General features: G+C 36.9%; 2 protein-coding genes across 6 annotated transcripts in view; one reads left to right on the forward strand and one right to left on the reverse strand.

Moving 5' to 3' along the window:
• The window catches only part of BCL2L14 (BCL2 like 14), a 287206-nt gene that overhangs the window by 184123 nt on the left and 76800 nt on the right, over window positions 1-26283 (forward strand). The window lies entirely within an intron of this gene.
• The window catches only part of LRP6 (LDL receptor related protein 6), a 183989-nt gene that overhangs the window by 134931 nt on the left and 22775 nt on the right, over window positions 1-26283 (reverse strand). The gene's annotated exons all lie outside the window — the stretch shown is intronic.

Here is a 26283-nt window from a genome sequence, read left to right on the forward strand (position 1 = left end):
GAAAGACAAGATCCAGCCTCATCCACCAGAACACAGGCACTAGTCCCCTCCACCAGGAAGCCTACACAACCAACTGAACCAACCTTAGCCACTGGGGACAGACACCAAAAACAACGGGAACTACGAACCTGCAGCCTGCGAAAAGGAGACCCCAAACACAGCAAGTTAAGCAAAATGAGAAGACAAAGAAACAATAGATGAAGGAGCAAGGTAAAAACCCACCAGACCAAACACCTGAAGAGAAAATAGGAAGTCTACCTGAAAAAGAATTCAGAATAATGATAGTAAAGATGATCCAAAATCTTGGAAATAGAATGGAGAAAATACAAGAAACGTTTAACAAGGACTTAGAAGAACTAAAAGGTAAACAATCATCAACAACACAATAAATGAAATTAAAAATTCTCTAGAAGGGATCAACAGCAGAATAACTGGGGCAGAAGAACGGATAAGTGACCTGGAAGATAAAATAGTGGAAATAACTACTGCAGAGCAGAATAAAGAAAAAAGAATGAAAAGAACTGAGGACAGTCTCAAGAGACCTCTGGGACAATATTAAACGCACCAACATTCGAATTATAGGGGTGCCAGAAGAAGAGAAAAAGAAAGGGACTGAGAAAATATTTGAAAAGATTATAGTTTAAAACTTCCCTAATATGGGAAAGGAAATAGTTAATCAAGTCCAGGAAGCACAGAGAGTCCCATACAGGATACGTCGAAGGAGAAACACACCAAGACACATATTAGTCAAACTATCAAAAATTAAATACAAAGAAAAAATATTAAAAGCAGCAAGGGAAAAACAACAAATAACACACAAGGGACTCCCCATAAGGTTAACAGCTGATCTTTCAGCACAAACTCTGCAAGACAGAAGGGAGTGGCAGGACATATTTAAAGTGATGAAGGAGAAAAACCTACAACCAAAATTACCCAGCAAGGATCTCATTCAGATTTGACAGAGAAATTAAAACCTTTACAGACAAGCAAAAGCTAAGAGAATTCAGCACCACCAAACAGCTTTACAACAAATGCTAAAGGAAATTCTCTAGGCAGGAAACACAAGAGAAGGAAAAGACCTACAATAATAAACCCAAAACAATTAAGAAAATGGTAATGGGAACATACATATCAATAATTACCTTAAATGTAAATGGATTAAATGCTCCAAACAAAAGACACAGACTGGCGGAATGGATACAAAAACAAGACCCGTATATATGCTGTCTACAAGAGACCCACTTCAGACCTAGTGACACATACAGACTGAAAGTGAGGGGATGGAAAAAGATACTCCATGCAAATGGAAATCAGAAGAAAGCTGGAGTAGCAATTCTCATATCAGACAAAATAGACTTTAAAACAAAGACTATTACAAGAGACAAAGAAGGACACTACATAATGATCAAGGGATCAATCCAAGAAGATACAACAATTGTAAATATTTATGCACCCAACATAAGAGCACCTCAATATATAAGGCAAACACTAACAGCCATAAAAGGGGAAAACGACAGTAACACAATCACAGTAGGGGAATTTAACACCCCACTTTCACCAATGGACAGATCATCCAAAATGAAAATAAATAAGGAAACACAAGCTTTAAATGATACGTTAAACAAGATGAACTTGATATTTATAGGACAACCCTCCAAAAACAATAGAATACACTTTCTTCTCAAGTGCTCATGGAACATTCTCCAGGATAGATCACATCTTGGGTCACAAGTCAAGCCTTGGTAAATTTAAGAAAACTGAAATCGTATCAAGTATCTTTTCTGACCACAACGCTATGAGACTACATATCAATACAAGAAAAAATCTGTAAAAAATACAAACACACCGAGGCTAAACAATGCACTACTTAATAATCAAGAGTTCACTGAGGAAATCAAAGAGGAAATCAAAAAATACCTAGAAACAAATGACAATGAAAACACAATGATCCAAAACCTATGGGATGCAGCAAAAGCAGTTCTAAGAGGGAAATTCAGAGCAAAACAATCCTACCTTAAGAAACAAGAAACATCTCAAATAAACAACCTAACCTTACACCTAAAGCAATTAGAGAAAGAAGAACAAAAAAACCCCAAAGTTAGCAGAAGGAAAGAAATCATAAAGATCAGATCAGAAAGAAATGAAAAAGAAATGAAGGAAATGATAGCAAAGGTCAATAAAACTAAAAGCTGCTTCTCTGAGAAGATAAAATTAATAAACCATTAGCCAGACTCATCAAGAAAAAAAGGGAGAAGACTCAAATCAATAGAATTAGAAATGAAAAAGGAGAAGTAACAACTGACACTGCAGAAATACAAAGGATCATGAGAGATTACTACAAGCAACTCTATGCCAATAAAATGGACAACCTGGAAGAAATGGACAAATTCTTAGAAATGCACAACCTTCCAAGACTGAACCAGGAAAAAATAGAAAATATGAACAGACCAATCACAAGCACTGAAATTGAAACTGTGATTAAAAATCTTCCAACATACAAAAGCCCAGGACTAGATGGTTTCACAGGCGAATTCTATCAAACATTTAGAGAAGAGCTAACACCTATCCTTCTCAAACTCTTCCAAAATATAGCAGAGGGAGGAAAACTCCCAAACTCATTCTATGAGGCCATCATCACCCTGATACCAAAATGAGACAAAGATGTCACAAAAAAAGAAAACTAGAGGCCAATATCACTGATGAGCATAGATGCAAAAATCCTCAACAAAATACTAGCAAACAGAATCCAAGAGCACACTGAAAGGTTTATACACCATGATCAAGTGGGGTTTATCCCAGGAACACAAGAATTCTTCAGTATATGCAAATCAATCAGTGTGATACACCATATTAACAAAATGAAGGAGAAAAACCATATGATCATCTCAATAGATGCAGAAAAAGCTTTTGACAAAATTCAACACCCATTTATGATAAAAACACTCCAGAAAGTAGGCATAGAGGGAACTTACCTCAACATCATAAAGGCCATATATGACGAACCCACAGCCAACATCGTCCTCAACGGTGAAAAACTGAAACCATTTCCACTAAGATTAGGAACAAGACAAGGTTGCCCACTCTCACCACTATTATTCAACAGAGTTTTGGAAGTTTCAGCCACAGCAATCAGAGAAGAATAAGAAGTAATAGGAATCCAAATCAGAAAAGAAGAAGTAAAGCAGTCACTGTTTGCAGATGACATGATACTATACATAGAGAATCCTAAAGATGCTACCAGAAAACTACTACAGCTAATCAATGAATTTGGTAAAGTAGCAGGACACAAAATTAATGCACAGAAATCTCTTGCATTCCTATACACTAACGATGAAAAATCTGAAAGTGAAATTAAGAAAACACTCCCATTTACCACTGCAACAAAAAGAATAAAATACCTAGGAATAAATCTACCTAAGGAGACAAAAGACCTGTACGCAAAAAATTATAAGACACTGATGAAAGAAATTAAAGATGATACAAATAGACGGAGAGATACACCATGTTCTTAGATTGGAAGAATCACCATTGTGAAGATGACTATATTACCCAAAGCAATCTACAGATTCAATGCAATCCCTATCAACCTACCACTGGCATTTTTCACAGAACTAGAACAAAAAATTTCACAATTTGTATGGAAACACAAAAGACCCCAAATAGCCAAAGCGATCTTGAGAAAGAAAAACGGAGCTGGAGGAATCAGACTCCCTGACTTCAGACTATACTACAAAGCTACAGTAATCAAGACAGTATGGTACTGACACAAAAACAGAAATATAGATCAATGGAACAGGACAGAAAGCCCAGAGATAAACCCACGCACATATGGTCACCTTATCTTTGATAAAGAAGGCAAGAATATACAGTGGAGAAAAGACAGCCTCTTCAATAAGTGGTGCTGGGAAAACTGGACAGCTACATGTAAAAGAATGAAATCAGAACACTCCCTAACATCATACACAAAAATAAACTCAAAATGGATTAAAGACCTAAATATAAGGCCAGACACTATCAAACTCTTAAAGGAAAACATAGGCAGAACACTCTATGACAAAAATCACAGCAAGATCCTTTTTGACCCACCTCCTAGAGAAAGGGAAATAAAAACAAAAATAAACAAATGGGACCTAATGAAAGTGAACAGCTTTTGCACAGCAAAGGAAACCATAAACAAGACGAAAAGACAACCCTCAGAATGGGAGAAAATATTTACAAATGAAGCAACTGACAAAGGATTAATCTCCAAAATTTACAAGCAGGTCATGCAGCTCAATATCAAAAAAAACAAACAACCCAATCCGAAAATGGGCAGAAGACCTAAATAGACATTTCTCCAAAGAAGATATACAGATTGCCAACAAACACATGAAAGAATGCTCAACATCATTAATCATTAGAGAAATGTAAATCAAAACTGCAATGCGATATCATGTCACACCGGTCAGAATGGCCATCATCAAAAAATCTAGAAACAATAAATGCTGGAGAGGGTGTTGAGAAAAGGAAACCCTCAGACACTGTTGGTGGGAATGTAAATTGATACAGCCACTATGGAGAACAGCACAGAGGTTCCTTAAGAAACTAAAAACAGAACTATCATATGACCCTGCAACCCCACTACTGGGCATATACCCTGAGAAAACCATAATTCAAAAAGAGTCATGTACCACAATGTTCATTGCCACTCTATTTACAATAGCCAGGACATGGAAGCAACCTAAGTGTCCATTGACAGATGAATGGATAAAGAAGATGTGGCACATATATACAATGGAGTATTACTTAGCCATAAAAAGAAACGAAATTTGAATTATTTGTAGTGAGGTGGATGGACCTAGAGTCTGTCATACAGAGTGAAGTAAGTCAGAAAGAGAAAAACAAATACCGTATGCTAACACATATATATGGAACCTGGAAAAAAAAAAAAAAAAAAAAAAGGTCCTGAAGAACCTAGGGGCAAGATGGGAATAAAGACGCAGACTTACTAGAGAATAGACTTGAGGACACAGGGAGGGGAAGGTTAAGCTGGGACAAAGTGAGAGAGTGGTAGTGTATATATGGACATATATACACTACCAAATGTAAAATAGATAGCTAGTGGGAAGCAGTTGCAAAGCACAGGGAGATCAGCTCGGTGCTTTGTGACCAGCTAGAAGGGTGGGATAGGGAGGGTGGGAGGGAAAGAGACGCAAGGGGGAAGAGATATGGGGATATGTGTTTATGTATAACTGATTCACTTTGTTATAAGCAGAAACTAACACACCACTGTAAAGCAATTATACTCCAGTAAAAATGGAAAAAAAAATTAACTCAAAATGGGTCATAGAGTTAAATGTAAAACCTAAAATTTCTAGAAGAAAACACAGGAGAAAAATCGTTGTGACCCTAGATTAGGCAAAGATTTCCAAGATGTGATACTAAAAGCCAAAAGTACAATCCCTAAAAGAAAAAAAACTGATAAAACATAAAATGTCTGCTCTTTGAAAGACGCTGTTAAGAGAGTAAAAAGACAAGCCACAGCCTAGGAGAAAAGATTTATCAAACACATACCTGATAAAGGACTTGTATCCAGACTGTATATCAACAACTTTCAAAACTCAACAATAATTAAGAAAAACAATATAAAACTTGGCAAAACATCTGACAGATATTTCACCCAAGAAGATACACAAATACATTAAACATATAAAAAGATGCTCACCATCATTAGCCATTAGAGAAATACAAATTAAAACCACAATGAGATCACAACATATGTATAAGAATGACCTGATGGAAACTGACATTATCAAATGCCAGTGACGATGCAGAACAACTGGAACTCTCATACACTGTTAGTGGGAATAAAAAACGATATAACCACTTCAGGAAATTTTCAGTTTCGTATAAAGTTAATTATAGTTACCACAGAACCCAACAAGCTAACTTCTGGGTATTACCCAAGAATAGGAAGAGAAATGAACACTTATGTTCACAAAAAAACCTGTCCATGAATGTTTACAGTAGCTTTATTTGTAAGTGCCAGAACTGGAAACAACTGATTAATGGACAAACTGTAATACATCAATACAATGGGATACCACTCAGCTACAACAACAACAACAACAACAAAAACTACTGATACACACAACAACATAGATGAATCTCAAATGTATTATGCTGAGTCAAACAAGCCAGTCTCAAAGAGCTATGTAATATATGATTCCATTTATATGACATTCTGGAAAAGACAAGAAGAACAGAGAACAAATCAGTAATTGTCAGGAGCCAAGGGTGAGGCAAGAAGGTAAGTACAACAGAGCACAAGGAAATTGGGGGGGAGGGGGAGGTGATAATAGAACAGTTCTATATCTTGACTGTGGTGGTGATACTGACAGAGACTCTCTAATTAAATTCCAGCCATGCTCCTGAGTCCCCTCCTCAACTATGCCTCAACCATGGCCTATAAAGACTTGAACAAAACACTAACACAGTTTCACAGCTGCATCCCTAGGATAACTCCAGCCCCTCTTAAAATACCTGCCTGAAAAAACTCAAAGCTGCCAAAAGAATTTACTGTGTGTTCCAGCCAACACCTGAACATAGGGCTTCTGTCTGGCAGGACGTGTGGGATGGTAAGAGCTTTGGATAAGCAGCAATTAACCAATCCAGATAGTTTCACGTGGACCAATAACAAAAAGCTCCCCTTCCAGCCTCCTGTTATTTATCGCTTCCCCGACTCCACTGAACCCCCTCTCACCCCTTCTCAATGCCTTCATTCTCCCTTTAAAACGCCAGGTCACTGCTGTACAAATTAAAGCCGAGCTCCTCCATTCACGCTGGAGTCTTTGCGGTAATATATTACTGATTAAAATCTGTCCTTACCATTTTAACTAGGGTCCAGCTTTGTTCACCTTTAACAGTACACAACTATATTCATTTGTCAAAATTCATAATACCATACAATAAAAAGGATGAATTTTACTGTATGTAAAATTATACCTCTATTAAAATAAGAAAAACAAACTTTGTAAACAAGAACAAAAAGCTTCTGAACCATCAGCAATAATTCACCTCATTAATAGGGCAAAGAAAAATTACATGATCATCTGAAATGCTGAAAAGTCATGACAAACACCAATTCTAGAATTTTTGTTTCTATCAAATGAAACACATATGTCCTTTCTCTAAAACAGGAATAGGAAAACTATGGCCAGGGGTTCAAATCTGATGCCTTGTTTTTGTATGGGCCCATGAGCTAAGAATGGTTTTTACATTTTTAAAGGGTTGTAAAAAAAAAAAAAAAAAAAAAACGAGAAAGATGCAACAGAGACCATATGTGGCCAACAAAGACTAAAATATTTACTAACTGGGCCTTTGCAGAAAACATTTGCCCACCCCTTGCTCTAACACCTTGCAAATGTGGTCCATGAACCAACAGCCTTAGAGAAATCTCAGGCTCCACACTAGAACTACTAAATCAGAATCCACGTTGTAATAAGAGAATAAAACTCAAGTACTATCTTTCCTTATAAATGTCTTTGTAACATCAGAAAATACACAGTAAATACATAGTAATCGTAGTATACACAACTCTAGAAAACACCAAGCAGTATTTCTAGGATAAATCTACAAAGCATTTGGCAAAATGCTCCTAGGTCAATTTGGAAAAACCATCAATTAAATCTCAATCATATTGTGACTCTATTTTCTGAACCCGAAATTATAGCTGACACAGTCCAACACCAAGATAAAATATTTTAAATCATTCTCCCCAGAAAAGTAGTAAGTATTCATGCCATTAGCTAAGCATAAAAATTATAAAGACACTCCAAGGTTTTAAAGAAATATTTCCCCAATTATTTCATTCAAACCCTTCATCAAAAGAAAAAACAGAATCTGAATTTTCCCAAATCTTTATACGCATGTTATAGCCATTTATCTCAGCCTCCCAGAACGCCTTGGAAACGGCCATTCTACAAAGTCTTTCCACAAACTGTTTAATTGAAAATTAGGTACAAGTATTACCACCAGTCAAACACTGTTGCTGTGTTTCCCCCTGGGAATGAGAGAGAGAGAGAGAGAGAGAGAGAGAGAGAGAGAGAGAGAGAGAGAGAGAGAGAGAGAGAGAGAGGGAGGGAGGGAGGGAGGGAGGGAGGGAGGGAGGGAGAGAGAGAGAAAGAGAGAGAGAGAGAGAGAGAGAGAGAGAGAGAGAGAGAAGGAAGGAGCATACCACATATATTACATATATTGAATAATTTAAATAAAATTACAAATACTGCAAAATACAATCATGATTCTATGATCAAGGGATTTGTATTTGTATCAATACAAATCTCCCTCTTAACAGAAGGCATTCAACAATATGACTGGCAATACTTAGGTCTGGATTTAGGACTCTGTCTCATTCTGTAAGATCTAACAAATCCTGCAATACTTAAGGCAAATGCTTAAAATATTAACTATAATATACTTTTCAACTACTCCCACCTTGATTATAAAAAACTATTAAGGGACTTCCCTGGTGGCGCAGTGGTTAAGAATCCGCCTGCCAATGCAGGGGACACGGGTTCGAGTCCTGGTCCAGGAAGATTCCACATGCCACAGAGCAACTAAGCCCGTGCGCCGCAACTACTGAGCCTGCGTGCCTAGAGCCCACGAGCCACAACTACTAAAGCCCGTGCACCTAGAGCCCGTGCTCCGCAACAAGAGAAGCCACCGCACTGCAACGAAGAGTAGCCCCTGCTTGCCTCAACTAGAGAAAGCCCACGCACAGCAACGACGACCCAACGCAGCCCAAAATAAATAAATAAATAATAAAAATAAATTAATTATAAAAAAATTTTTTAATTTAAAAATACGATTAATTCCAAGGCTGAAATTTCTATGTTTGATTGCTTTGAGGTTAATGAACTAAACTCATTTAAGATGTACACTTATATCTATAGTAAGTTAAGTATGAGCTTATACTAGTATCTCCAAGTCTAATGCACTACCACATGGATCACTGCAGCCTCCTTCCCTTGCTTGTCTGTAGCCTCCCACTCCAACAGTAAGAAACCTGGTTCCCACCACCTACCACCTACCTTACTTGTTGAATTCTAGTATAGAATCAGAATTGTTAACCATGCCTCTATGGGAAGCAACATTATCAACTTGAGTACACTACGTATGTGCGGTTCCTTTTGCCTTTAGTCTTACAGGTTCCATGCATTTCCAAAGTTACTTAGGACAGTACCTTTTCTCCCCCGTTATATTCAGTGAGATTTTTTTCATACATTTCTAATAGAATTAGATGTTTGGCTCAGTCTGCATTTCATCCTGGGATCCTCCAACCAACTACATGTTTGTTTTTTTAATTTGCACACATTAAGGGTCACTTTCTGCTGTAGAGTTCTATGGGTTTTGACAAATTTACAGTGTGCTCTTTTATGATGCTTCTCATCTTCTATATACATATAACAGCTTACAAACAATTTTACTACTCATTCTTCAGGCAAACATACACATTTCCAAAGTCCTCTTTAATTCTTCTAAACAGAGTACACAGTCTACATGTCTGTAGGCTTATCTCCATGCACATAACACTATTTTCAACCTCTGAGGAGACAGTTCAGAAAATTTACTTTCAGATTGCTAACAGTTGTTTGCTCATGGTTAGGCTTCAAAGGAAAATGTTACAGAGTTATAAGAAAACAGACTTCATATCTTATTTTACAACCAAGTTCTGAGAGTTTCACTTAAGCCTCTATCATTAATAAAATTAGTGAAAATTTAAAAAGACAGTTATGAATTCATTTTACTGCTTTCATTTCCACTTCAGTCTTCTTATATATAAACTGAGATGATGTGGATTCACTTACTTAGTTCAGTCTCACTGTAAGGATTCTTAAACAAAGTCAGTCTAGTCTAAACAGTATCTGTTTACTGTAGAAAAACAGTTTATGGTAATAAATAAAAGTATTATTAGACCCAATACCAATGGCTTAGGGAACTAGACTAAGGATATAAATAAGATATAAGAGCATACAGGTTCTATTCCCTGGGTGCCTGCCTCAATCCAAAGCAAAACCTCTGAATATGTCTGGAACTCATCTATCGAAATTAAGATTCCAGATTATATTATGTAAGATTCTTCTAGCTAATAAATATTGCATTACTTAAGCTTCATGTATTTAGATTTTTAATGCAAAAAAAGCAAAAGCCCTGACTTCCAATTTCTAGTCCACCATGTAAGAAGCTTAGAAACCGCCACTCCATCCTAACAAGCAAAAACCTGAACTGAAAAAAATCAATAGTTCTTCTTAGATCCATCAGAGAATTGGGTCACAGAGCAAATTGCTGATCCAAAAACTGGACAGACAGGCAGGCAGATACAGAGAATCATAATTTACCAGAGCAGAAAACTATGTGGGAACCAGTAGCAGGGTAGTAAAACCTGAACTGTAACTGATGAATTGCTAGAGACTTAGTGTAGATAAATCTGAAAGTTAAAAACCAGAGAGAACCAGTCATGAGGTGGCCCTCACACTTTCGTGAATTTTTCCTCCAGGAACTCTCCCAGGTCCTCACTGTGAAGATCAAAGAAAAATCCCCTCATGCTTCCAGCAATGGGAAGGAAAAAAATAGTAATTTTTGAACTACATCAGAGTATTCTATTCTTCTTAACAAGGCCTGCCCTCAAGAGAAACTATTTTACCCTAACCTATTGGGCTTTTATCAGACCTGAGGGAGGGAAATACCCAACTCCAGTCTCCTCTAGCTATCCTGCCCCACCTAAGGGGACGGAAAAAAACACACATTTGTGAAGCTCCCAGCCCAGGAACTAGAAGACTCACTAAAAGACTGAGACCTACTCATAGAACTACAGAACATATCCCCTCTTCCAGCACATTACTAAAGGCCTATTTACTGCAGTCCCTTTTGCCCAGTACATAATGTTCAGCTTTCAACAAAAAAATACAAGGCTTATTTAACTAAAAGGAAAAAAAGTTTGAAGAGACAGAGCAAGCATCAGAACCAGACTCAGATATGGCCAGAATGTTGGAATTATGAGATCAGGAACTTAAAACAACCATGATTAATATGCTAAGGACTCAAATGGAAAAAACAGGCAACATGCAAGAATAGACAGATAATATAACCGGAAAGATTCTAAGAAATTCTAAGAAAGAAACAAAAAGAAGTGCTGGAGATCAAGAACACTATAACAGAAATGAATGCCTTTAATGGGCTCATTAGGAGACTGGACACAGCTGAGGAAAGAATCTCTGTATTTATAAAATGTCTACAGAAATTTCCAAACTAAACAGCAAAGAGAAAAAAGATTGGGGAAAAAAAAAAAAAAAGGCACAATATCCAAGAACTGTGGGACAACTACAAAAGGTATATCATATGCATAATGGGAATCCCAGAAGGCAAAGAAAAAGAGAAAGAGCTATTTGAAGCATATTCTAATTTGAAGAATATTCTAATAACTTAGAATTTTCCCAAATTAGTATCAGATACCAAACCACAAATCTAAGCAGCTCAGAGAACAGCAAGCAGGAAAAGTGAAATACTTAAAAAGAGTTGAAAGGGAAAAACCCGTCAATCTAGAATTCTGTAACCTGCAAAATTATCCTTCAAAAGTGAAGGGGAAATAAAGACTTTCTCAGAAAAACAAAAATTGAGGGGATTTATTGCCTACAGACCTGCTTTGCAAGAAACGAAGTTTTTCAGAGAGAAGGAAAATGATACGGGTAAGAAACTCAGATCTACATTAAAAAAAAAAAAAAAAAGAGTATTAGAGAAGGAATGAATGAATGTCAAACAAAAAACTTTTCTCTTTTTATTTTCTTTTTCTTATTCTTTTTTTTAATTTTATTTATTTTTGGCTGCGCTGGGTCTTCGTTGCTGCGTGCCGGCTTTCTCTAGCTGTGGTGAGCGGGGGTTACTCTTCGTTGCACTGCGTGGGCTTCCCACTGCCGTGGCTTCTCTTGTTGCAGAGGACGGGCTCTAGGGCACACAGGCTTCATTAGTTGTGGCACGTGGGCTCCCCAAAGGCAGCTAAATTACGTGTCCAAAGGAAGGAATAAGAAAGAGAGACTGAAAGAGATTACAGTAAATGTTATTCTAAAATGTCTCCAGTCAATGCAATGACCTTTCAGCACAATGAGGCTCTCTGCTTGGGTCTTCTCCACAACGGTCACACTATATAGTCTTTCCTATGTTTCAGGCTCAGAATCTGCTTTATGAGACTTTGTCTTTCTCTAGAGAGTGCGGAAAAAAATGGTAATGGGCCCTAGAGAGCCAGGAGAGAAGCATTCATGGCACTCGGGGATGAAGCATTGAAGCTGATTCAAACAGAATGGAAGCTACTGAGTCCCGCTCAGGACCCTTGTACAGATATGTGATGTTGGACAACTATGGCAGCCGATCTCATCACTGGGAATTCCATTTCTGCAAACCCAAAATCATCATTCAACATGAGGGGAGGAGAAAAACCCTGGAGAGAGGGGAAAAAGAACATCCACTGGTATATGTCCTCCAAAATCAAAGTATCCTCCATATCCAAAGTAGGTACGGAGGATTTACTATGTATTTTGAGTTTGATTACCTAAGAGCTTTATTTGGGCCAGGTGAGGGGACAAAGTTGAATTACAACATTTTAACACTGTCAAATGAATATCACTTTACATCCCTTAGTCAAAGTGTAGCACAAGACAAGACTAGCATGCTCTGCCCTCATATGTAATCCAGACATGGCACAAATACACAATCTCTCTATAAATATGAGTGACTCTACTACTCTAGGTACTGGAAGAAATTTAAGGTTCAGTCTATGTATCAGAAAGAGATTATGTGACCTAGAAAAACTCTAAGTTTACAGAAGAGATTTTAAAATTCCCAGTTAACTTTTTTAACTTTATAGTTTTTCCCATTAATCTATTACAGTACATAATTTAAAGCAAAAAGGAATCCTTTAGAAGTTTGTCATTTTTCAAAATGATTCTATGACTTCAAAATTTCCAGTAACTTTACACAGCTGGGGTAGAGCTGCCAACAAGAAGCATCATGGGGCAATGAATGTCAATAAGTCATGAAGAGTTATATCTGCATTGGGGAGGTGAGGGAAGGTCATTTCCAGCCCAAAAATATATAGCATATATACAGACTCTGGCTCTCACTGTTAAGTTGCATAAGAGAATATGAAAAAATCAGGATGATATGGTAAAGGGCACCGGCTAAAAGCTTGAATGACAAACTAAGGTGTTAGATTTAATAAAGAACAATATTTAGGGGCTACTCCTTTTAAGACAATAGATTTAATAAAGAACAATACTTAGGGGCTACTCCTTTTAAGACAGTTACTCCTTAAAGCGGGGATGGGCACCAGCCAATAAGAGAAAGATGTAAACGTTTTATTTAAAGATCAACTAGTAGGATGGAGAACATCAAGATTGCCAGCAGAATAGAGACTTCAGGATGCAGAGAAAAAAGAGGGAAAAAAAATTCTCCAGATTATCTGTTAGGATATCACATAAACATTTTCTATTATTAAAATGAAGAAAAGAGTATTTGACACTGAGGCCTGAAGACCTCCCCCCTTAACCCAGCTGCCTAAAAACTAAGACTATGAGGTGAACTCCTTGACATCATTTTATTTTGGACTCCTTCCAAAAATAAAAAATAACTGGGGTACACATATTAAGGAGTCAGTTTGGTTTGGCTTAGTTGTTTTGTTTTGTTTGGGCAGTTAACCTAGCTTAGTAACCTATCGTTACCTAAAAGCACTTAACAATAAAGTTGCTAAATTCAACTAGTTGTGTAGTATATTCTACAAACACTTTTTATCAGCATTATTTAAAAGCCAAAAGGATACCTAAAGTATCCTTTAGGAAATACAAGAGTGTTTGATAAATATCTCCTATGGCTTCTCAAAAGCCAAGTTACAGGCTCACATAAGAGAAATCTCTCTTCAGCAACAATTATTACTAACTCTCCAATTATGTAGTCTGTTTGGCCTCTAATTTATTTTGGCTCTGGGTTCTATCTGGGCTTTGCATTAAGAGAATATAAACATATCTACTTGATACTGAAGAATTAAATACATGTGGTTACAGCTCCGCTTTGCCAGAGTGTGCACATCTGCTATTCATCAAAAATCATGAAAACCAGTGCCAGGCTGCTATATGCTGTTCACTAGTTTCCACACAAATGTAATTTTATTGCTGTATCTGGCATGATATCCATTTGCAACGCTTTCTGGAAAATAATTTTTAAATGGAGTAAAGGGTAGAAGATCGGCTTCATTTTAATTAGGAAGTAATTAAAGTAAAGAAAACAGTGAGTTTTCAAGACATCAAAATTTCTTATGCCAGTAAAGTAAAAATATCTCAACTGTCAATCAGACTAGATATCAGCCATTTTACACAAATTTATTACAATCCCAAGCATATAATTTCTATGATTAGGTAAGGAAAAAATAATATATTTTCCAAAATATTTACAGACTCCTAATCTAGTATGTATACTTAATTTGAATCCAGCTTCCCCTAACAAAAATACTCAGAAATGTTCAGTTTCAATAAAGTTAAACAAAAGGGATACATTTTCACCCTTTACAAGATGTAATTACATTCAAAGGTGACTAATTAAGACAACATTTAGAATTGAGTCATAAAATCTAAGTGAACCAGATCTATACCAGGTGATAAACCACTTCATGATCCTTTAAGTTACTTATATAATCCTACCTATAATTAAAAGAAGTCATTAGTACACATATTAGTAAGTATGAATAATGCCCAACTATCATGCACATATATCCACAATAAGAAAAGGTAATATTTAAAAACATAAAAGTTAGAATTTCTATTTCTGGTAATTTGATAACAGCATAACCAGAAAACCCTCCTTTTACAAAACACCTAGAACCACTGGTAAGTCTTTTTACTTGATTTATACATTGCTATGGTCTGAATGTTTATGTCTCCTCAAAATTCCTGTACTGAAATCCTCAAAGATGATAGTATTAGAATGTGAGGCCTCTGGGAGATGCTTAGTCATAAGGGCAGAGCTGTCATGAATGGGATTAGTGCCTTATACAAGAGGCTCCAGAAAGACCCCTAGGCCCTTCCACCACATAAGGACACAGAAAGAAGGTGCATGAACCAGGAAGAGGGGCCCCACCAGAAGTGGACCAAGCTGGCGCCTTGATCTTGGACCTCCCAGCCTCCAGAACTGTACACCAGGGGTCCCCAACCCCTGGGCCACGGACCGCTACCGGTCCACAGCCTGTTAGGAACCAGGGCCACACAGCAGGAGGTGAGCGGCGGGGGAGTGAGCAAAGCTTCATCTGCCGCTCCCCATCACCTGCACTACCGCCTGAACCATCCCCCCCACCCCCCGTGGAAAAACTGTCTTCCAAGAAACCGGTCCCTAGTGCCAAAAAGGTTGGGGACCGCTGCTGTAAGCAATAAAATTTCTATTGTTATAAGCTACTCAGTCTGTGGTATATTGTAATAGCAGTCCAAACGGACTGATACACATATATACACAAAATAAAAATACATAAACACTCCTTTAAATGTACAACTAAGGTATGAAAGTAGGGGAAATCTCTTAGAGAGCCAAAAATTAATAGGGAAATAAAAAGCAGTACACACCTGATACTACAGCCACCCTGCAGGTTATTCTCATCTCAGAAACTGAGGAACTTCTGTTTCAGTGGCAAAGCAGGGAAAAAGACAAGGCCTTGACACACAAGATGCACTGGGTTAGAAGTAAGATTTTTGCACTAAGCACAGACCCTTGGGGAACTGAAGTAGAAAAATCTGCCATTGGTAGGAGGCAAAGAAATCTTCTGCCTTGGCCTAGGCTCTGAAAATGTGGGAAAAATCAGCAAAGACTCTGTAATCACAAGATGCCCTCACATAGGTTTATAGTTTGAATTTATTCTATCTACGTCGTACAGGAACTCCAAATTCCAAAAATTAAATAGAAAAAATGTTCTCTGCTTGATAACATAGGTATATACACATGTCAAAACTGCAATGAAAATCTGTGCATTTTAGTACATGTAAGCTATACTTCAGTTTAAAAATAAAGTGGTCCCTGGAAACATCTCTAGGGTGCTTGGCAAAAACAAACCTCTCTGGAGTAATATGCCCCCCCGCCTCGCCAAGAAGCCACTCAGAATTCTCATAGACAACCCCTCTGAAGATCAGCTCACAATTCAAAACTATAAAACACCTAAGGAAACAGTTCACCTTAAGAATCAGCAAATATAGCAAAGAACAGAAGTGGATTTCTAAGAACTTCAGACAACTGAACAATCTGATAGACATTTATAAGTGCTTTAAATGATTAAAACACATAAAAGATAAACTAAAATACATGGGACAGGACATCATAAAACAGTAACAGACATCCCTAACACAACAATACAAGAACTGATACTTGGTGGATGTTAAAACAATCAACAGATGAGGAACTGGATACTGGCATGGTACAAAAGGATCATCCCACAGATTGCACGAAGAATATAAGAGGAAAAGCTCAATATTATAATAAGAATATTAACTTTCATCATCTGAATCTACTGAATATTAGCATCACTACAAGTAGGACAAAACATTTCTGATGTGATGAATACAAAGTACTCAGTACTACCTATGAAGCATTTGTGCCAAAACACTGAATTCGTTGCAAACCAAGTCTCCTATCATAAATTTTAATTTTACAAGAAATGTAAAGGAGGGCTTCCCTGGTGGCGCAGTGGTTAAGAATCCGCCTACCAACACAGGGGACACGGGTTCGAGCCCTGGTCTGGGAAGATCCCACATGCCGCGGAGCAACTAAGCCCGCGCGCCACAACTACTGAGCCTGCGCCCTAGAGCCCGTGAGCCACAACTACTGAGCCCACATACCTAGAGCCCATGCTCCGCAACATGAGAAGCCACTGCAATGAGAAGCCCGCACACTGCAACGAAAAGTAGCCCCCGCTCGCCGCAACTAGAGAAAGCCCGCGCACAGCAACAAAGACCCAACTCAGCCAAAAATAAATAAATAAATAGATAGATAGATAGAAAGAAATGTAAAGGAATAAAAATAAGTCAAACATCCAAATAACTCTTAAAAAACCCAAAATCTGGAACATTCTGCAAGAAAACTGTAGAATCATTTCAATAAGTCAAGAGGGTGAGAGGAAAAAAAAGATGGGGGGGACTGTTCTAGACAAACTTAAAGAGACATAATCAAATGCAACTTATGAAGCTTGTTTTAAATCCTAATTCAAACACGCCAACTGTAACACAGCATTTCTGAGGCTATGAAAGATATCAGAATATAGAATAACTAAAATATTAAAGACTTGTGCATTTGGGGTGTGTGGAAGACAATGGTACTGTGGTTATGGAGAAAAATGTCTATTTTTCAGAGATGCAACATAAAGTGAGATGTCACTGTGTGATTTGCTTTAAAACACCTCAGCTAACAAAACAGCCTAAGTTTCTAAACACAGGAGAGTAGCTGAATAAGCTATGCTATATTTGCACAATGGAATACTAGGCAGTCTCAAAAAAAAGAATGAGGAAGAGCTCTATGAAATGATATGAAGTGATATTCAGTATATATTATTAAGTTAAAAAAAGAAAGTACAAAAAAACTCTTTAGTATTTTTTTCATGTAAGAAAAAAAGGCAATATAATAAGAAAATTTATATGTATCAGCTCATTTGCACAAAAAAGAATTCCAAGAAGATAAAACCAGAAATAAATGATAATAAGATATCCTAGAGGACAAATCGGAACAAGCTGGAAAGAAAGTGAAAATGGGACCATGGTAGAAGGATAGGGAGGACGGACACTACTCTGAGTAAAGCTTTTTGTGTTATTTCTAACTCTTAGAAACATGGTAATTGTTTCACATAACCCCAAAATAAACTGATAATTAAAATCAACCAGGATATGGGGGGTGGGGATTCAAAATGGAACACAAACAGTAATAAATGTATTACAAATGTCACACTGCAATGGGTGGGAAAGAAAAGAAATTACCTAAATAAATTTGGAAAACAGTATTTTGACTCTACTGACAATATTTTCATAGTAGTGTATTCTAGACAATAAATTTGTTTCTCACAAGAGTAGAGGTTAGCAATTCTGAATTCTTGTATACTAGGATTGAGCAAGTAAGAAAATACATTGTGGACAATGAGAGCCAGGTTTCTCACTATCATAGACTGGAAAAACAACCTATCAAACAAACGGTGTGGGGGGAGAAGACTATAACACAATTCTGTAAGCAGTGGATTGGAATTGGAGATATCAACACGAACTCTTTTTTTTAAATATGTAGATACAGATAGAAACACACAGAACTGGGTGTATGCATATACATACATGTATTTCTTAACTCTGTCCACTGAGAGGACTTAAAAGCAATGAAAACCCAGTATGAGCACACCGAGCTTCCAGATCTTAATTTCTCAATACCATTTTCCAATCAAAGGAGAACAGAGCCCCTTGGAGAAATGGTTGATTCTAAGGGTGAAGCAGAAGAAGGACAAGTTGAATCTGGAACATCTTGTGCTATGCAGATAGTAAAAAAAAAAAGGGTTTAAAAAATGATGAGGGCCTGTCAAAAGGACACAGGAGCAAACTGGAAGGAACTCCCAACGGCAAAATCTGGGACAACACTAAGCAAGAAATAATGACACTAATGGATTATAACCTATAGAATAAACAAGTGCCCAAGTCCATACTAGTATAAATAATTGGATAAATGAATAAATAGGAAAGACAGGAAAGCTCTTCCTTAAGATGGAATTCTAACTGATAATGTATGTAATAGGAACAATGGGACTAGAAATATCGCCATTTGGCAAACACCACAGTAATAATTGTTGCAGGCAAAAACCATTAAAAAATGCTGAAAAGTATGATAAGAAACAGGATAACTGCATAGCTTCAAATATTTATTACAAGGGGGAAAAAAGTGGATACAAAAAAAAATAAAAACCAACCCGGCAGACAACACCATAAGCAAGTGATCAAATGTTACATCGCCAGTATCTACATCATGCACCTGCTGATATGATGCCCAGAGAAGAACACAACACGACCTCTGCCATGCCAAAAATGTATAACCAATCACAAGAAAACATCAGACAAATCCTAAATGAGGGACATTCTACAAAATGGCCAGTAATCTTCAAAAGGTCAAGGTTACGAAGACAAAGACTGGTTAAATGTCCAGATTAAAAAAGACTAAGGAAATAACAACTAAATGTGACATGGGATCCTAGTCCACAAAAAGGACTCTAGTGGGAAAACTGGAGAAATTCAAATATGGTCTACAGATTAGTCAATGGTATTTTATCAACATTAATTTCCTGATCTAAGATAACTATTCTATGATTATATAAAATATAATATTAGGGGAAGCCAGGTAAAGTTTATACAAGAACTATACACTATTTTTGTAACTTTTTTATAAGTCTAATATTATTGATAACACTATTTTCTCTATTTTCATGTAGGCTGACATTCTCATAATAAGTCTTTTAAATGAGGGGCACAAAGAACTTCTAGAAAAGCAAAATACAATTGCTGATATTAAAAAATCAACTGACTCAAACTGTAAAATTAGGCACAGCTTAAGAAAGAATTAATTATCTGGAAGGCACGTGCAAAAACTAACCAGAAAGTGGCCTAGAGAGATAAAGATACAGAAGATATGAAAGCAAGATTAAGAGGCAAGGAGCAGAAAATTACATGGTCCTCATACATCAAACAGGAGATCCAAAGGCGACTAAACAGAATGAAGGGTAAGTAAGAAAATAAAGGATAATACTTCTCTAGAATTAATAAATAACAATAATGATTACATTCTAGAAACAAGAGCTCTAAGCAGGATAAATAAAAACATAGTCACATCTAGACACAAAGTGAACAAAGCTGCAAAATATCAAAAATTAAGGGATGGGGCTTCCTTGGTGGCACAGTGGTTAAGAATCCGCCTGCCAATGCAGGGGACGGACACGGGTTTGAGACCTGGTCCGGGAAGATCCCACATGCCGCGGAGCAACTAAGCCCAAGCACCACAACTACTGAGCCTGCACGCTAGAGCCCGTGAGCCACAACTACTGAGCCCGCATGCTACAACTACTGAAGCCTGTGCGCCTAGAGCCTGTGCTCTGCAACAAGAGAAGCCACCGCAATGAGAAGCCCGCACACCACAACAAAGAATAGCCCCCACTCACCGCAACTAGAGAAAGCCCGCGCACAGCAACGAAGACCCAATGCAGCCAAAAATAAAATAAATAATTAATTAATTAATTTAAAAAAAATTAAGGGATGTTTAGGGACTCCCCTGGTGGTCCAGTGGTAAAGAATCCACCTTCCAATAAAGGGGACATGGGTTCGATCCCTGGTCAGGGAACTAATATCCCACATGCTGCGGGGCAACTAAGCCTGTGCGCCGCCACAACTACACAGCCCACAAGCCCTGGAGCCCACGTGCCACAACTTGAGAGAGAAAACCCGCATGCCACAACTAGAGAGGAGCCCGGGCGCCGCAACTAGAAAGAAGTCCAAGCAGACTGCGCGCCATAACGAAAAAGATCCGGCTTGCCTCAACAAAGATCCCATGCGCCACAGCTAAGACCCGACACAGCCAAAAAAAATAAATAAATAAGGCAAATAAATAAAATTTTTTTAAAAAAATTAAGGGATTTCTAAGGGCTGCTTTTAAGCAACCAGAAAAAAAATAATAATAAATTACTTGCCAAGCAACAATAATTAGAAACAGCAGACTTCTCACAGCAACAATTAAAGTCATAATACCCTCGAAGGACGAAGTGCAAATAACTATCACAAAGAATTCTATAATCAAATAATTATCATTCCAAGAATGAGGACAAAATAAATACATTTTCAGACAAAGATCAAGAGTTTACCATCAACAGACCTCTGCTGAAAGGAATATTAAAGAACATACTGCAAGCAGAAGGAAGCTGAACACAAATGGATTAAGTGGGATGCAAAAAAATATAGTAAAATAAGAAATTAGTACAGTGAGTAAATCTAAAACACAGAATTTATAAAATCCTCCTTTAAATAAAGCTACTATGTTGCATATTTTAAAGTAATTAAATGTGCAAAAAAAATGGCTTTAGCAAGATACCTTTCATGATGAAAAAAGCACCAAACGTGGAACTGGAAAATCTCAACCAAGAATCTGAGTTTCTCTTATTTTAGCCAAAGGCCTAAGTTTCTTCAGCCAAAAAGTGAAGGCATTTAGCTAGAAGATCCTTAAAATTCCCTAACAGTCCCAGGATTTAATGGGCAGAAAATAGGCTTCCCCAATTGACCAGGACACTTTTAAAAATGTAAATTATTGAGAGTTCAGAGCAAGATATTTCACACTCAGAACCAGTGCTTGAGGATATGGAGCTTTATGGATAACTGACTATCTGCTTCTGTGCAAAAACTATGGAAATGGATATGATCTTAGAGAAAGAATATAGAAAATGATGCATTTTAAACTTGAAGAGTTAATAAAGAAAGGAAAAGGGTGGTCCAAGTGGTAGGAAAACGAACAGTATAAAAATGAGAAAGTCTTAAGAGAAAATTTCTAAAAGGAATATGGTATCAATATCAAATGCTGCAAAAAAAAAAAAATACTGAAGACAATCATTTTATTCCTACTTCACAAATTAGCTATCACAGACTCCTCCTTCCAAAATCTTAAAGGTTCAATGACAGAAATACCAGGAGCAATCAAACTAATTTGCTATAATTGCTAAAGAGCCAATCATACTGGAATACAGCAAGGGTATGTAAGATCTCCAAAATGCAGAGAACTCAGTTAAAGGTATCCTATTCTTTACTCTCATAAAATTTCATTGTTCACTGTTCTCCTTGTTAAGGATAAATTACAAGGTCAATGCTGCAAGCAAGGATAGCTTTTAGCAAAGAAAGCTATTAAGAGACTGGGCTAGGTCATACTGCAAATACTCCCTTTCAATATTCCTTCAATAAAAGTGGGCCTTGGAGATACAGAACATAAAAATATCAGACCACATAATCAAAACTCAATTTGAGATGTGATGTATATCACTAGACATAAAGAATTAAAAACTGGATGAGGGTTAAGATGTTTATAAGAGGAAAGACCAACACTAATATTTAAGAATACATATAAATATACACACACATTTATTTATTCTTTTTTTTAATTGTTGAATTTTACTATTTTTTTATACAGCAGGTTCTTATTAGTCATCAATTTTATACACATCAGTGTATACATGTCAATCCCAATCGCCCAATTCATCACATTTATTTATTCTTTAAAAAAAAATGTTTTCACTTCCAAGGGCCTTGATTCCTATCCCAGAGGCTGGTAAAGCTAAACCTATTATCCAGATTTCCTGGATTAGTGGCTTTTCTTATACACTCTCTTAATTTTTAAATAATCTCAAAAACACCTACCTCCGGGGGCTTCCCTGGTGGCGCAGTGGTTGAGAGTCCGCCTGCCAGTGCAGGGGACACGGGTTCGAGCCCTGGTCTGGGAGGATCCCACGTGCCGCGGAGCAACTGGGCCCGTGAGCCACAATTGCTGAGCCTGCGCGTCTGGAGCCTGTGCTCCGCAACAAGAGAGGCCGCGATAGTGGGAGGCCCGCGCACCGCGATGAGGAGTGGCCCGCGCTTGCCGCAGCTGGAGAAAGCCCTCGCACGGTAAGCGAAGACCCAAAGCAGCCAAAAATAAATAAATAAATAAATAAATAGAATACCATGGCCAAAAATCAGTAAAAAAAAAAAAAAAAAAAAATTAAAAAAAAAAAAAAAAAAAAAAAAACACCTACCTCCAAACATATCTGAATATATATAGTCTGCCTAAAAGTAATGGGCCACATTTTCCATTCTTCATACAAAAAGAATCCTTCGCCATTTAAAAATATTTTTCAGTTTACATCAAGTGGAACTGGAAAAGAGGTTTAAACTAGAGGTGAAACAACCCTAAAAAAGTGTGATGACATATGCAATAAGGGCAGTAGAAACAAAATTTTAAGAAGAATCTGTTCTGAAGAAACACAATTCTAAGTGTAACATACCTAAATTAGACTTGAATATGTAATTGTAAAATACAATTTTTAAAATTAGAGTACTTTCTTAGGGCTTCCCTGGTGGCACAGTGGTTGAGAATCTGCCTGCCAATGCAGGGGACACAGGTTCGAGCCCTGGTCCAGGAAGGTCCCACATGCCACGGAGCAACTAAGCCCATGCGCCACAACTACTGAGCCTGCGTGCCACGACTACTGAAGCCCGCGCGCTTAGAGCCGGTGCTCCGCAACAAGAGAAGCCACCGCAATGAGAAGCCTGCACACCGCAACGAAGAGTAGTCCCCGCTCGCCGCAACTAGAAGAAAGCCTGCGCACAGCAACACAGCCAAAAATAAAAATAAATTAAAAATTAAGAGTACTTTCTTTAAATGTCTGACTTTTAAAACTTAAATAATGTCAAAATTGAAAGGAACTCATCATTCTAGAGATGAGGAAATTGAGGTCCAAGAAAATGAAGTAACTTGCTTGGTAAATAACAGAGCAAGATGTGATATGAAACATGCTCCAGTGAGTGTATTTTTATAAAATATGATCTTGAAAACTTGAAATGAAAAGACTAAAAATCTTAATTATGTTTTAAATTAACAATTGCAGTCAAAGCCATAGTGATTTAGAATTCACAGGACCATGCTAAAATTTACATTTGCTTAGAAAACAAATGTCCCTAACAAGGATAATTAATAGAATTATAAAAGAAAATATAAAGTCCAGCCACTCAGAAATATTTACTGAATACTTACTATGTGGCAGGAACTATTTTAGTCACCTGGGATATACCAGTATAGAAAATACTTTTAAACATACTCAAGTTATGACAATTATATGTACATAATTGATAAAGAAATTATAAATCATTCTTTTTCCACTGAACTAGTTCTGCAAGCATTTTTAAAGCAGAACTTTTAGTGTTGTTAATATTATTCTTAACAATGATAAAAATGTACTTTTTAACATATGTATCATTCAAAGCTATTCAGTATGAATTCACTTCAGACTGAATCACTAAAATTTAACTTTCTAAAAAATATCCAGAATGATTTGGAATATGAACAGATCCTTAACAAACAAAAAACCCTTAGAACTGCTTTATTTGTACCTGAAACAGTAGGTCCTCAACATCACTAAGGTTAGTACAGTCACTGTGGATCAGATTAAGGAGTTCCACCATTAGGAGCAGCCACATAGGAATCACCTCTCACTATAAAGTAAGGATACTGCTTTCTATAACCATGGTTGTTCATTTCTGGAACAATTTCCATACACACGTTTTCCTGCTCCTTATTCTGAATTCTACACTGCCAGTCACTCAAAAGAAAAAAAATCTCAGACTAACAGAGGCCAAATTTAGGGAGGGAAATAAAAATCTTCCTTCAGTCTAGGCTAAATGGACTGACAGCACAAAGAACTCCATACATCCAAAAGCACACAGATTTCTGCACCAGTTCCCAGGGTTCAAACAATACCAGTCATTCAATAGCTTTCCTTTTACATAAGCTGCTGTGAGAGAGCTCAGTCAGCTCTTCTGAACCTCATAACCTAGGATCCCGGAACTCGGATAAAGCCACCTTTTTCCTCAGCTCTGTTTTCATGTACTTTCTCTGGAAAGCAAACTTCATTTTTCCCCTAAAAAATAAATCTGAAAATCATCTCTTCTGTTTGATAAGTGATATACTCAATCCAAAATTACTATTCCATTAAAACTAAAAGCATTAACATAAAACCTAAGATCAATACCGAAAAACTGTTTGATAAAATATATTTTTAAATGCATGAGTTTAAAATATAATTTTAAATACGCTTCATCTTGCTAATTACCAAATGATGCCATTTGTCTGCATTCTATTTGCTTCCAGTTGCACAATTCAAAAAATAGCCATCTGACACAAAACTTTCAAAAAATTAAAAGAAATTTTAGAACTGTTGAAGGGGGGGGAAAGTGAATTTACACACACATACACACTCAACACTAACTACAGACATCAAAAATAATGAAAGACATTTCTTTGAGTGTTTGACCACACCCCCATTTAGGCCTCAGGAAAAATATACATATTCTTCACTGAACATCCCTTAGAAGCTTAAATAACAGTACTTTCTACCTTCAAAGCACATTATTATTGATTCTTCCAGTATCCTTTACCAGCTGAGTCTTTGGCAAATTCAAACTTTAAATATTAGTAAATATTTAAGCCACGGAAACGCTAATGTAAATACTTTTTAATCATATGGCAAACCTACTTCCTAAGACACTTATCAGACCTGCCACCCAGAAGTGAAACTCAGTTTTAGGGGACAAAATGAGAATGATTCATTTACTTATTAAATTATCAGCTCCTGAATAGTCAATAGTTGCCTATAAATTCATCTCCCTTGACTATGTACTATCACATAATCATTACCCCTTATAGAAATGATAAGATGCTACTCCAGAATTGTGATAATCTAGCTATTTTATCCACCCATCCTCCTTAAGAGTTCTGTGGCCCTTCTAATTCCTTTAACACTCTTTCCCTCTCCACATACATACTACATAATGCAAATAAACATGCTCTGAAAAATGAAAAGTTCTCTCTCCTAAGTTTTCTCTCCTTAAATAAAATAGTAAATCCTTAAAGATATTCACCCTCTCCACAAGAAGAACACAAAAAGCAAAGCTCTGAACATACTAACCATTTAACAGATATTTGGGGAAATTTCCATCATCACCCTTAGAGTTATAAGATTGAATCTGTCAAAAATGGGGAAAAAAAAAAGAACTATTTATCTTTTCATCAACGTATTACTCCCTAATAACCACTGAAAGCACCAAAACCCTGTGTGTTCTGTGAAGCAGTAACCTCAGAAACATTTCAACACTCCCTGAGACTTAACGAACTTTGTTGGCAAAACAGATTCCATTTCTCAAAAATACCCTGCAAGTTCTCAAGAAGCAAATTCTTCAATCAATACAGTTTACCACACATTCAACATCTGTGACCTTCTCCTTGGGACACACAAACCTTTTTCCTACCACTAGAGTCAGTATAATATTTTCTGATGCTTTATTAAAAGACCATCTGACTTTAGCAGATACCTCTAAATGCCCCTCTAAAAATACATTTTTTATATATTATATAAAGTATACATAATATATGTTTTCTAGAACTTCTCACCCTAAAATTTCACTCACCATTGCCCATGTTATCTTT

Source organism: Balaenoptera borealis (genome assembly GCF_965194805.1).
Source record: "Balaenoptera borealis genome assembly, chromosome: 13".
Classification (NCBI taxonomy): domain Eukaryota; kingdom Metazoa; phylum Chordata; class Mammalia; order Artiodactyla; family Balaenopteridae; genus Balaenoptera; species Balaenoptera borealis.